At 38.1% G+C, this 14,787-nt stretch overlaps 1 protein-coding gene across 2 annotated transcripts in view; it reads right to left on the minus strand.

The window, feature by feature from the left end:
- The window catches only part of TXLNG (taxilin gamma), a 43,957-nt gene that overhangs the window by 27,377 nt on the left and 1,793 nt on the right, over positions 1-14,787 (minus strand). The window lies entirely within an intron of this gene.

Consider the following 14,787-nt stretch of genomic DNA (forward strand, 5'->3'; position numbering starts at 1 on the left):
TGAGAGAGACACATGGATTAGTTGCCTCCTGTACACGACTCAACTGGGGCTGGGGATCAAACCTGCAAGGGAAGCAAACCGGAGATCCTTTGGTGCTCAGGCTGACGCTCTAACCACTGAGACACACCAGTCAGGGCCCTTTGCCCATTTTTAATTTGGTTATATTATTTTATTATTGAGTTGTAGGAGTTTTTTATATATACTAGATACAAGTCCCTGATCAGATACATGATTTGCAAGAATTTTCTCTTATTACTGTTCTTCATTCTCTGAATTTTGGAGAAAAGATACAATGTATTCACCTATTTCAAAATGCCATAAGAAATTTAATAACCAATGACAGGACACTGGAAGCATCACAGAACATATGTAAATTTTATTAAAATTCTAAGCAGTCAGATAAAAATGAATCTTTTAACATAAATGGATTCTCGAATGAAATAAAGAATACTAAGGCCACCCACCCAACAAATTGGGCAAACGATAGGAAGAATTCACAGAAAACAAATACAAATGGCTTGTAAACATATGCTTAACTTTACTCACAATAAGAGAAATGCCACTTAAAACTTTCAGATACCATTTTTCACATCAAAAACTTTGACGAGAGCCCTGGCTGGAGTGCTCAGTTGATTAGTGTCATCCTGTGCACCAAAGGGTCATGGGTTCCATTCCCAGTCGGTTACGTACCTGAGTTGCGGGTTCAATCCCCAGTTAAGCTCGTACAAGAGGCAACCAATCAATGTTTCTCTCTCTCCCTCTCCCTTCCTCTCTCTCTAGAATCAATGAAAAACATGTCATTTGGTGAAGATTTTTAAAAAATAAAAAAACTCTGACGACATTGTATGGGAGAGGGTGTGGGGTATTCTCAAGCATTTCTGGTTGGGGGATAAACTAGTTTAACCACTAAGTTCCTTCCCAGGAACTGTCTGGGAAGGGGCACAAGGGAACATTCTGGGGTGACAGGAATGCTCTGTATCTTGATGAGTTTGGTTACAGAGAGAGCTGCATGCATCTGTTATAACTCGGCATTTACACACTTATAATAGGTTTATGGGTGAAGGAACAGACAAATGGGCAGAGACGTGAAAAGGGAAGTACAGTAAACTGTCAGTGGTAGAATCTAGGTGGCGGCAATATGGATGTTAAGCATCAAATTCTTTCAACTTTATTGTATGTTTGAAAATTTTCATAATAAAGTGTTGAAAACAATCATCATGCCACATGTGCTTTGACCAGCAAATTCATTTCTTTCCTATTTTTCTTACAGATAAACCAGCACATTTGTGAAATGATATAAACAAGGATATTTACGCAGCTTAGTAACAAAAAAATCAGAAATACCCTAAAGTCAACTAATGATGAACTAGATAAACTGTGGTACATCCATACAATGGAGTACTATAGCCATCTGTTCAAAAAGAATAGGTAGGCCCAGCCGGCATGGCTCAGCAGTTGAGCATCGACCTATGATCCAGGAGATCAAGGTTCGATTCCTGGTCAGGGCACATGCCTGGGTTTCGGGCTCAGTCCCCAGTGGGGGGCGTGCAGGAGGCAGTCGATCAATGACTCTCTCATCATTGATGTTTCTCTCTTTCCCCCCTCCCTTCCTCTCTCTCTGAAATCAATAAAGACATAAAAAAAAAAAAAAAAACCAGGTAGTTGAATAATTACTGAACTGTAAGAATAGGTTGAAAAGGGAAAAAGAAAAATACCCAATAGTATGCAGTGTATGCCATGATGTGAGTGTTTGTAGGGGGAACGTTGTATAAGAAATATATTAATGGAGAGAAACTGGGTGAGTGGGGCCAGAGTGGAAGGCCACTGGGCTTCACAGCATGCCTGCTTTCACCTTTCAAGTTAGGAACCATGAGTTACCTTCTTAACAGTTTATTACTGTTTTTTAAATACCAAGATGAATAGAGTTCTCTAATATAGTACCTATTATCAGGAAAAACAAGAGGAGAAAATGTTTATTTAAATCCCAATCTCAAACAAAAATAAAACCAACAAGACGTAGTTTCAAGATTAATTTCTATGTGAACCTTTCCCTAAACAAAATCATGAAACGAAAGCATAAAACATTTTCATTTTGTTGATCAGTCTACAGTCATGAGCAGCGTGTATAGCTCTTGAAGCTTGAAAGACTACAGAGCATGCCATCAGGCCCCATCAGAGTTTACTAGAACCCGAAACCCCAATAAGCTCCCCACCCTAGACACTACCCACCTGTCAAAGGACACATTTCTCAATCTTCCTTCCACTGTCTCAACACTTGGAGATAAGATGTCTCCTTAACTGGAGACCTTCAAAACGCACAGTCACTAACAATTACCAACAATTAATTGTAGAAGCAAAGAATAACTATTACAGAAATTTCTGCAAATGAACATGATAACTTTTTGGATCAACACATTTGAAACTGAGCCTGCATGGTTATTAAGTATCGACCCATGAACCAAGAGGTCACCTGTTTAATTCTCAGTCAGGGCACATGCCCAGGTTTCAGGCTCAATCCCCAGTAGGGGGCATATAGGAGGCAGCTAATGGATGATGTTCGTCATTAACGTTTCTATATCTCTATCGCTCTCTCTTCCCCTATCTCTAAAATCAATAAAAACCAATTTTTTAAAAAGCCTAAAAGAAAAAAACTTAGTTTCTTTCCCTTCTACTCTGTGAATAAAGAGAAAGATGAATAATTTTAAAATTTAAAATTTTCACTTTATGCTTTTTCAAATAACTATTAAAACTAAAGAAACATATTTCTTTTGTTTGTTTTACTTAAAGAGCTTAAATGTTATTAGTAATGGTTGTTCTTTTACTAAGACTGGTGTAAATAAAAAGCAAAGAAGCCAACACCCACACTCACTTCCTAATTATTTCAACTACCATCTGCTTAAATGAGCTAGAATGCCTTCAACCAGTGCCAGGCACATACTGAGAGCAGAAATCTCTCAGAGGGAGCTAGTGGGAGAGCTTGTGCACATTTATGCATTTTCCTGAGGAGAAATCCTTAGCTTGCCTCTGGTTCCCAAAGAAACCTATCAAGGTGAAGGGAACCATCAGAACTTGCGAGGCCTCTTACTCCATTTAACCTTTCCCAGCCCTGAGAGGTAGGTCTTACTGTTCCCAGACAAGGAAAATGAGACTTAGTGAGGTAACTAGCCCAAGATCATATTAAAGTCAGTAAAAGGGGCCAGCAAAATTCTAAACTAGGCCTGTCAAACTCAAGAGCCCATGTTCTCTCCATTGCACTGCTCCCCTCATTTCATAGATTAGCCTTGGGAAATGAAAGGTCAAAGTCAAACAGATCTCTCATGAAGTTACAAAATGGCTAAAAATACATAGCATGCTAGATACACCAGTATGAACTTAGGAAAACATTGGGAAAGAGCCCTATGATTTTTAGCAGTGATTAACTCAGGGATTTACAGTGGTGAGACAATTTGGGGGTACAGATACCTTTAAATAATTTTAAATGATTATTTAAGGCATTGCGGTTTTTGTTTTTTTTAAACTTATCTGTGTCTTAGGATAAAGTAAATTATCTCTAAAAATCTCTTCAAATCTATGTTTCCAATAATTTACACTAAGAGTTGTCAACTATCAAACAGGAAATGTAAGGACAAGAGTGCATACATGCTTGGCCGGCCCAGTGTGGCCCAGTGTGGGCAGAAGGCATGGGTAAATACTGAAAGATACCAAAGATACCTCATACCTCCTAAGACACCAGCTACCGGCCTTATTCAGTTTTTAAAATATGAACCTGCCTCCTAAATATTTCCAGTATTTTAAGGGGCTTTTACATTTCCAAATACAAATTTACAAAAAAACCTCTTATAAAAATTACATTTTGGTGGACTTTATTTTTTAAATAGGTGGATAGAGCTGGTGGGTTCATGAGCTTTTTAAATTAGAAAAGTGACTTTAGCTTTATGAGTCATTTAAAATAGTTTATATACTAAAGCTATTTTAATCTTTCAAAGAATTATTCTAGATAAAAAAGTTTTCCACATAGCTAACACTTTATCAATCATTCGTCTCAAAATTCTGTTTTAACCATTTGGGACCAAAGTCTTTAAAATGTGTATTACATAACTCAATTCCTCCTTAAATAGTAGTCTGTTTTACTGTGTTAGAACAAAGGAATGAAATAAAATTAAAGGGTTTTTATTTTTAACAGATAAAATGACATTACTGTGCACTAATGTGTAATTATATTCTGGCATACATGTCTCTACAGTATGCCTGTATTCTTTAAGACAATAAATTCTTTTTTTTTTTAAATTTATCTTTATTGTTGAAAGTATTACAGATGTCCCCCTTTTTCCCCCCCATTGATTCCCTCCACCCAGCATTCCCCCCTCCCCCAACAATAAATTCTTAATATCTCAAAATATAAACTCCTGAAGGTGAGATCTTATTTTTATTTCAGGCATGAAATACTTGTCTGAAACTTTCTAATTATATAGCACTGTCTTCAAAAACAGACCACACAGACCCATATATGGGAATTTACTATATTAAAAATGGTGTCATTTCAAATTAGTAAAGAAAATAAGTGATTTGAGATAGCTCCCAAGCCATATGGGAGGGGGGTAATGATATCCTGTGTCACCCCTCAACATGTACCAAGACTGAAACATGAAAAATGAAAATCACAAAGAACTAGAAGTCCTAAGTAAAAACAATTTTCATAACTTTGATATGGGAAAGGCCTTTCTAAGGTTATAAAAAAACTCAGAAGCTATTTTATTTTTTAAGGAGAGGAAGATCAACTTACTAAATAACTGAAAACTTCAGACTAGCCAAAATTCTGAGAGTGAGAATATTACTCCACTATATAGGTAAACTAAGGAAAAAAGTAAGAAGGGGGGAAAAGCCATTATGTGAGGCCTACATTTATTGAGCCTGGTATGGAGGTAATGCTTCCACAAGGGAAGTCCTAAAGAATCACATTTAAGTTAAGAATCATGACCAATGCCAAAATGTCCATCAGCAGATGAATAGATAAATGTGGTATGTACATACATTAGATTATTCAGTCTTAAAAAGAAAAGATTCCGTCACATGCTACAACATAAATGAACCTGGAAGCCATGATGTTAAGTGGAAAAAAGCCAGACACAAAATGACCAACATTGTATGATTCCACATATATGAAATACCTAGAGTAGTCAAATTCACAGAGGAAAAAAACAGAATGGTGGTTACCAGGGGCGGGGGCTGAGGCAAATGGAGCACAGGGTTTCAGCTTGGGAGGATGAAAAAGTTCTGGAGATGGATGGTGCTGATGATTGTGCAACACTGTTAATGTGCTTAATGCCACTCAACTGCATGCCTGAAAATGGTTAAATGGGAAATTTTATGGTATGTATATTTTACCACACACGAAAAAAGAATCGTGATGAGTATATTTTGGTTTAGAATGTTCTTCAACCTTTAGGAAATAAAACTTAACTTTATACCGGTCATCAGGAATTAAATGTAAAAACATTCTACTTGCTAGGATTACTCAATTGTTCCATTAGCAAGACAAAGCAGTTTAGTCAACAATCGGGATGCCATATTTCTAAAGAATAAGTCTTAGGAATAGGAAAAAATAAGCCTATTCTCTTCTGACAGACAGCATGGTCTTGGGAAAGATGAAACGAGGAAAAGCTGACCCCACTTCTGATAAAACCTGGGGACAGTGATTCTCACACTATGGTCTGTGGACCCTTCCAGGTGGTCTGCAAGCTCAAAAACTAAGTTCATAATAGTACTGAGATGTTATTTGTCTTTTTGGTGTTGACATTTGCACTGGTGATGCAACAGCAGAAATGAGTAACATTGTTGGCTCCTTGGCACAAATCAAGGCAGTGGCACCAAATTATACTCTAAGTCATGCGGAAAAAGCAATTTTTACTTAAAAATGCCCTTGAGGAAGCAATAAAAATTATCAGTATTAAATCTCAGCCCTTGAGTACACATCCTTTTTTAAAAATATATGTTTTTATTTATTTCAAAGAAAGGGAGGGAGAAACATTGATCGGCTGCCTCCTGCATACCCCCTACTAGGGTAGGGATCAGGCCCGAAACCCAGGCATGTGCCCTGACCAGCAATCGAACCAGTGACCTCCTGGTGCATGGGACTGCATGGGATGACGCTCAACCAACTGAGCCACACCAGCCGGGCTTGAGTACACATCTTTCTAATTCTGTAAAAACTTAAAACAATGCTACTTCTCATCACCTTTTATTTTGGAAAAATCAGTTATTTTCAATTAAAAAAAAAATTTCTTAGACACAGAGAGTACACCTAAGGCACTTCTGCCACACACCAAAGTATGATGGCAATCTTGAGGAAAAGCACTAAGACAGCTGTCTAAATCATGAGCCCAACTAGCAACTTTTTCCCTGGATTACCTTTTTTTTTTTTTAAGACAAACTATGGGCATTTGTTACTTTAAGGCAAACAACTGACTGCATTTGTTGTCAATGTAAAAATTGAGTTTTCAAAAAAAATTTTTGAAAACTATGTACCACCATGCTTCCCAATACTTAAAAAGACTTTCCTGATAAGATCAGTGGTGATATTGACTAATGTGATTTTGATATTTAGAACAAAGTGTGTCAGTACTAGGAAGATCAACACAACTGGGTAAACCAGTACTTCCCAAACGACTAAAGGATGATGTGACAAAATGATGCATGAGAAACAACATCCTATCAAAATACAAAACAGACCAATGGATTTTAATATAACAGTACAAAAAGTTCCATAGGGTTTCAGACCCCACATTGGGAACTAACCTTCAAGAACTACTACTTTCAGAGTAGTATCAAAGAATTTCCACAATTACCTAAAAAGGCTATTAAGATACTCCTCCCTGTTCCAACTGCATATGTCTTCATGGACGACTTCAACTAAAATGGCATATTACCATAAATTGAATGTGGAAGTAGATGTGAGAATTCAGCTGTCTCCTATTAAGCCATTCATTAAAGACATCTGTAAAAACTTAAAACAATGCCACTCCTCACCAACTTTTATTTCGGAAAATCAGTTATTTTCAATTAAAAAAAAAAATTTCTTATGTTAATGTATGGTAGGTAGCTTTTGATATAGCCTGTAATTGATCCCACTGATCCTGCTAGTATTCATCACCTTGTATAATCCCTTCCTTTGCATGTGGGCAGGACCTAGTAAATGCCTTTTAAAGAGAGAATTTGGCAAAAATGAGGGATGTCACTTCTATGATGATGTAACAAAGACTGATTCTTTCTTGTCTGTTGTACTGGCACTCTTGCTCATTCTGATGAAGCCAGCAGCCATGTTGTGAGATGCCTATGGAAATGCCCATGTGGCTAGGAACCAAGGGGCCTCCAGCCAACAGCTCATGAGGAACTGAATCCTGCCAACAACTACATGAGTGAGCTAGAAAGCGGACCACTCCCAGTCAAGCCTTCAGATGACTGCAGCCCATGAGACCCTGAAGCAGAAGACCCAGCTAAGCTACACCCAGATTCCTGACCTACAGAAACTGAGGTCATAATGTTGTTTCAAGCAGTAAGTTTTGGGGTGATTTGTTACACAGCAACAGATTATTACATCAGTTTTTAAAATCATTTGAATTTTTTGTTTTAATTTCTAATATGGAAAATATTATTAGCTATAACCCACATAAATTACAAAGCTCCTTGGGGTTCTCAATTTTTAAGCATGCAAAAAGATCCTGAAACCAAAAAGTTTGAGACTGCTGTCCTGGTTGAAGCAGAACAGGGACAGAGACTAGAAAGCTCAGTCAAAAGGTGAAGGGTCCATAACCATGCAGATCCATCTCCATGGAATATGCCCTGGGACCAGGTGGGAGGACAGGGAGAAGTGTCATTTCCTTCTTGCTCAACCATACCTAAAACAAATTGGCCTCTTTCCCCCTTGTGGTTAAGTGATTGGTGTACCAACCAGTATAATCCCAGTATAATCCATCTGGATGGTGAGGAAAAATTGGTATAAACCATTTTCCCTTAGCCTTCATTGATCTGGCTCACTGAGAAGCCTCTCCGACAACTTGATATACTTCCTCCTTTAAACCTCAGAACCATCTTATAGGCAGGTATGATGAACAAACAGCCTCAGCAATAAGGTAATTTTAAATAATTTGTCTAGTCATGGACCTAGGACTTGGAAAGCAGAGATTGAATTTTTTTTTTTTTAATGTTTTTATTGATTTCAGAGAGGAGGGAGAGGGAGAAAGAGAAACATCAATGATGAGAGAGAACCATCGATCGGCTGCTTCCCGCACACCCCCTACTGGGGATCAAGCCCAAACCTAGTCATGTGCCCTGGCTGGGAATCGAACGGTGCCCTCCAGGGTTCATGGGTTGACACTCAACCACTGAGCCACACTGGCTGGGCTGAATTCTTATCTTTCTCTATAATATTCCAAAGAGTATGTTCTTCCAAGGTTACGTTAAACATAAAGAAGTGTGCGCCCAGCCGGGTGTGGCTCAGCGGTTGAACGTCAACCTGGGATTCAGGCGATCAGGGTTCGATTCCCAGTCAGGGCACATGCCTCGGTTGCAGGCTCGATCCCCAGTCAGGGGAGTGCAGGAGGCAGCCGATCAATGACTTTCTCATTATTGATGTTTCTATCTCTCTCTCCCTCTCCTCTCTCTGAAATCAATAAAGATATATTTTTAAAAAATAAAGAAGTGTGGTGACGGTCACACAACTCTGTGAATATATTAACATGACTAAGTGGGTTAATTGTATGGTATGTGAACTCTACCTCAACAAAGCTGTTATCCAAAAAAATTAATAAATGAATACATGAATAAAGACAGAGCAATGATAAAGTTCTGAGGAGGGACACTGGAGGCAAGATAAGTTCTAGTTGTCATCCCAACTCTGAACTTTTGGCAGCAAAAGGCTCCAGAAAGATTTGTTGCAGTATGTATGAGGACTGGGGTACACATGGAGGCATTAATAGGTAAATACGAAAAAAAAGAGGGGCAAACCAGTGCTGAAGTGAGGATGAGGGAATCTGACTTCCCCACTGGTGAAGAAACTACGAATGAGCAAACCATGCTGGAAAAAGTGGTTAGGATACAGCTGCTTTGCCCTTATGACCTCTTGTAGGTAAAATCTAGTACCATAGTGGTAGGTGCTAACATTTATATTAGGCTGTGCACATCTTTTGCCTTTTAAAATAAAAATGATGGTATCAGATTTCACATTTAACTTCTATGGTCATTTCTTTTATAAAAATAAAGGGTGCTGGCCCTAGCTGGTTTTGCTCAATTCAGAAATTAAAAGAAGCCCAAATAAATTGTAAAATGCCTTTATTTTTTTTTAATCCTCACCCGAGGATATTTTTTCCATTGCTTCTCAGAGAGAGTGGAAGGGAGAGAAAGAGACAGAAAACATCGATGTGAAAGAGACACATCGATTGGTTGCCTCCCACACACACCCTGACCAAGGCTGAGGATTGAGCCTGCAACCGAGGTACATGCCCTTGGCCAAAATCAAACCCGGGACCCTTCAGTCTGAGGGCCGATGTTCTAACCCACTGATCCAAACCGGCTATGACAAAATGCCTTTAAAACTTAAATAAATAAATAAATAAACAAACAAACAAATGGTGCTGGACTCCATGATTTGCAAAATCACTTCTAGCTCTAAAACTGTAATTCAACAATTACCTACAATCTGAGAGACGTGTATTAGCCTTAACTTCTACCTAGGCAGCAAAAGGATCAGAAAAATCCAAAGATCTCAATGCCCAAATCAACTGAAATATGCTTGGGCCTGACCTATTTTGCAGAGGGGCAGGTGCCAGGTCACACTATTACCATCTTCAAGCCACAGACTCCTAGGATGTAAAATGGTCTACTTTTACGTGTTACCTAAATGGAACATCCCTGTCCCAGTTCATGAAGTCATCCTTCATCAGCTCCATGTGGACTAATGATGCATCTCTGAAACATCAAGCCTTCTGTTTCCTTGTCCTACTTACCCAGTCCACTACAGCTCTTTGTTAACACCGTGTCGTGTGGACCTTAAGAGGTTAAAAAAAGAGGTCTCTCTAAATTCTCTACCTTTCGATCTATCTAAATTACACTTAGAGGTGACTTTGCAGGGAGTTACAGCACAGCATGCTTCCTAAACCATATGTCTAAGGTCAACCTAGGGCCTAAGTGAATGAAACAAAAGGTATTAAACCTATAAGGCTCAAACTCCCTGGTTCCTGGTTTACAATAGCTTTCCTATAGCCCTAATGACCCAACCCCACCCTTCATAATTTTTCATTAGGCAAAAACTAGTACTTGTTTTCTCTACTGCCAAGTTTTGCTCACATTCAATAAGGAATACATTTTTATTTACTATCCTCAAGAAATGTATTAAGAGAGCACAAGCCACATGCAATATGGGTAACAGCTGCCATTGAATATACCATTCACTACCTCCTGTGTGGCCATGGGGAGGATCAACCTCTCAGTTTCCTTACCTGTAAACTAGGGATATACAGTCCCTACCTTCTAGAGTTGTAAGAAGATTAGATATAATTAATATAAATTGCTAGTGTGCAGAACTATTACAATAATATCTGAATAAGAATGCATTTACAAATTATGCAAAATGCCTACATTCTCACTTTTATTATGGCCAACATGTCAATCCAAAAAAGTCCTTCAACAAATGTGCTCTGCCCTAGCTGATTTTGCTCAGTGGTTAGAGCGTTGGCCTGCGGACTGAAGGGTCCCAGGTTTGATTCCTGCCAAGGGCATGTACCTCGGTTGCAGGCTCGATCCCTGGCCCTGGTTGGGGTGCATGCAGGAGGCAACCAATTGAGGTGTATCTACATCAATGTTTCTGTCTCTCTCTCCCCCTTCCACTCTCCCTGAAAAGCAATGGAAAAAGTATCCTCAGGTGAGGATTAAAAAAAAAAAAAAAAATGTGCTTCTAAGCTACTGGCACATCTTCCTTGCCAAACCATTCTTACTTTGACCTTTCTGAGAGTAGGGAAAGAAGAAAAACCACCAAGTGGTGGTTTAACAATATTACTCACGGGCAGACTACAGAGTGTGAAGTGGGGGATAATGGAAGTCATTCTGGGGACATTTTGGAAATGTAACATAGAATGCAAATCAACACTCTGTGAAATAAATGCTAATAAAATTATTTTGATAGCACAGGAGGACAACACTCATCATTTTATATATCTTTTCCTTCATGTAATAAAATTTAAGTAGTTATAGTACCAAGAGAATTTCAACTAGGAAATAAATTGAATCATAAAACTATACTCTCAGGGTTCAAACCCTTAAAGGATCACCTGACCTATTTTTATGCTCCTCTGGAAATGCTTGGGAAAATTTTAAATATTGCTAATTCTCAATGCTGATAAATACTATATTAAATTTGTATACTACTTTACACATTTTAAAGTACTGTGGCATACTAACTAAAAGTTACTAATAATCAGTTTAGATCCAAACAAGAAGGAATTTGGTGGGAGGAGGCAAGAAGAGGAGGAAGAGGCAAAGGGATTTCTTTGGGATATTAGGTTAAAACTTACTAGGTAAGCAGAAACTGTCCATGCAGTAAGGAACATCAGTTGCACTATCAATTATACAATTATATATACCACCTCTAGGCCAACATCACCATCTATGAGCTATGTTATTTAAGCAAGGCTTTTTTGTGTGTGGTTTTTCCCCTGAGCCTCAAATGCTTTATCTATATACCTGGGGAAACCACCTACTCTGCAGAAGTGAGGAGATACTAGAATGTAAGCACTTTTTAAGTGCCTAGCACAGTGCAGGAAACAGTGAGGCCTCAAATTTCTTTCCTTTGAAACATAACTTTCTGAAAAGTACAAAATCTGAACAGCATATCTATTGAAAAGAAATGTATTATGATGGATCCTTCCCTAAAGAATCACATGCACCCTGTGTCATGGCATCTGGATTTGATATATGCATTCCTAAATGAAACTTCTCCAGTCGAAATCAATATAAATGACACACAGAATAACATATAAAACACCTTCCAGTCACATGATAAATAAATGTGTCATATTCTGGACTGAAACCATGGTAATACTAGAGGAATGTGCTGTAGCTGGTCTGTTCTCACTGCTATGCCTGTTTGGTTCCCACTAAAATGAAATTTACCAAAGCTGAATGACAGAATTATACAACAATGTTGTAAATAGACGATCACTTTGTGTCTTATTACTTCCTCTTGGTGCCAGAAGAGTGGAAATTCATCAAGACCACAAATGGAAAGAAAAACTCGATAATGAGTTGCTTCTTACCTCACCCATACTCTTGCCCCACCCTGAACTGATTTCTCCTCATTGTATCTATCACAGAGAGTCTAGGAAGAAGTAAGAATACAAAGGCTGTAAGATGAGAAATGAATAACAGCAACAGAAATCAATCTTTCATGTTCTCTCTTCCAAACCAAGTAAAATTCTACATGCTTGGCACTGTGCTGAATGCGTCACACCAACTCTTATTCTTCACAACAATCCTATGTGGTATTAGCATCACCCCCACTTCACAGATGATGCAACTAAGGCTTAGAAAGATTGAGAAACTTGCCCAAGGTTACACAGCTAGTAAGTGGCAGAAAGCCAAGAGTCCTGACTAAAATCCAGACTATTTACCCACTACTACACTACTTATTACTGTAGTGTAGATGAAAGGGTATTTATTGGGATCCAGACTCAGCTTCACCCCTTGGGCTAATCACTTGACCTTGCTGAGCAGTTTGTCACCTGCAAATAAGGACAATGACAGCTGCCCAGCCTCCTCCATAGCATCCAAGTGAGGCTGAAAGAGTTAATGTGTATGCAAATATGGCATAAAAACTATAGGGCACTATGTAAATATAAGATCTTATTAATTTGAGCCTAAGTTCCACATATCTTTATTCTTCCAGATGATTTATTGATCTAAAAGTAAATTTAACAGTAGTTAAATCATTTTTAACATTCCCAAGCAAAAATCTAGTAAAAGGACCAAAAAAAAAAATCAACCTTAGACATTCTGGAAAGGCCAAACTACAGAGACAGTAAAAAGATGAGTGGTTACCAAAGATTTGGGGGAAGTGAAGGGGGACAAATAGGGGGTTTTTTAGGACAGTAAAACTACTCTGTATGATACTGTAACGGTGGATAAATGTGTCAAAATTCAGGATATACACCACCAATTTATGCTCAATTTTTCTGTAAACCTAAAACTGCTCAAAAAAATTGTCTATTAATTTTTTTAAGAACTCATCCTTGTAAGACAAATTCTACATAGGGATTTAGGAAGTAACATGAATAAGCTTGGTGTTCTAAAACATGCCTGGAATACTTGACAATGTACATCCCATCTTTTCAGACCAATATTGTCCAACAGAACTTTATGTAATAATGGAAATATTCTAGATCTGCTCTAATACAGTAGTCAATGGCCACGTTGGTTACTGACCACTTGAAATGTGGCCAGTATGACTGAGGAATGGAATTTTTAATTTTATTTCATTTTAACTAACATTTAAATAGCTTTGTGTGGTTTAGTGGCTATCATATTAGACTGCATGGTTTTAGACAATTCAAGAGGCCCCTAGAAATGTACTATATCTTAACTGTAGAAGAAAAAAGTTACCACAAGAGACCATTCAAATAGATACAGTTATGAATCAATGCCACAATTAACTTAGCAGATCAAGAGTAACTATGGAGATGGTTAAAAAACACCAGGAACCAATAAAGCCCATCTCCAATTCTTTCTCACTTTAAGTCCCATAATGCAACCAAAGCAGGTCAATTTTAATTTCTTCAATATTCTCAAAATACCCCAATTAGTTAAATATCACTTCTGCTTCCTGAAAAATAGGGCAGAGGTCAAGTTAGAATTAGGAATACTTTTTCAAGTCAGTGACTCAGAAAAAATAAAAAATTAAGGGTCATAAGGAATTAACATAAGAGTGATTTTTGTAGCCCAGCCGGTGTTGCTCAGTGGTTGAGCAATGACCCATGAACCCAGAGGTCCCTGGTTCGATTCCTGGTCAGGGCACATGCCCAGGTAGGCAGCCTATAGATGTTTCTAGCTCTCTATCCCTCTCCCTTCCTCTCTCTCTAAAATCAATTAAAAAAAATTTTTTTAATGTGATTTTTATAGACATAAGATATTGACCAATATTTTGAATGAAAATTCAAAACCTAATATTTAACTATATATCTCAATTATATTTCATGGTCAATTAGAAATCAAAAGGAAAAAAGGTACCCAGAAATGCATAAGCAAAGAAGAAAGGTGCATGAGGTAAGTAAACAAAAATGAGACAGTACAGACACAAATGATACTCATATCCAGCTGTTAACCAGGAGGGCTGCCTCAAAGAGTCATTACCTCTTATCTTGGTGGCTTAAAATGCTAGTTGATTAAACCTCAGTTCCTAATTCAGATTTTTTGTCCTTACCCCAGTGACATAAAAGGGAATTTATGTCCTCAATTGCAGTGGCTTTTTATCAGAGTCCTCCCCTAGGGGACCTATGAAATCAAACACTGAGACTGGCTCCCCACCCTCAGGGAAAAGTGAAGTGTCCAAAGTGACAGTGTTCAATCCCTAGAGTACATTTGGTTCATAGCTTCTTTTTCAGTCCTGCGAGTACTGGATCTTTCTTTTAGAGTACAAAGAGAAGAAGAGAAAGAGAGGTAATTGAGAAGTAGTAACACCCTCATGCAGAGACGTGAAAATACCTGACCTTAGAAAAAGGCCTCCAAAAGCTAATTCTTGACACT

Source organism: Miniopterus schreibersii, assembly GCF_964146895.1.
Source record: "Miniopterus schreibersii genome assembly, chromosome: X".
Taxonomy (NCBI): Eukaryota; Metazoa; Chordata; class Mammalia; order Chiroptera; family Miniopteridae; genus Miniopterus; species Miniopterus schreibersii.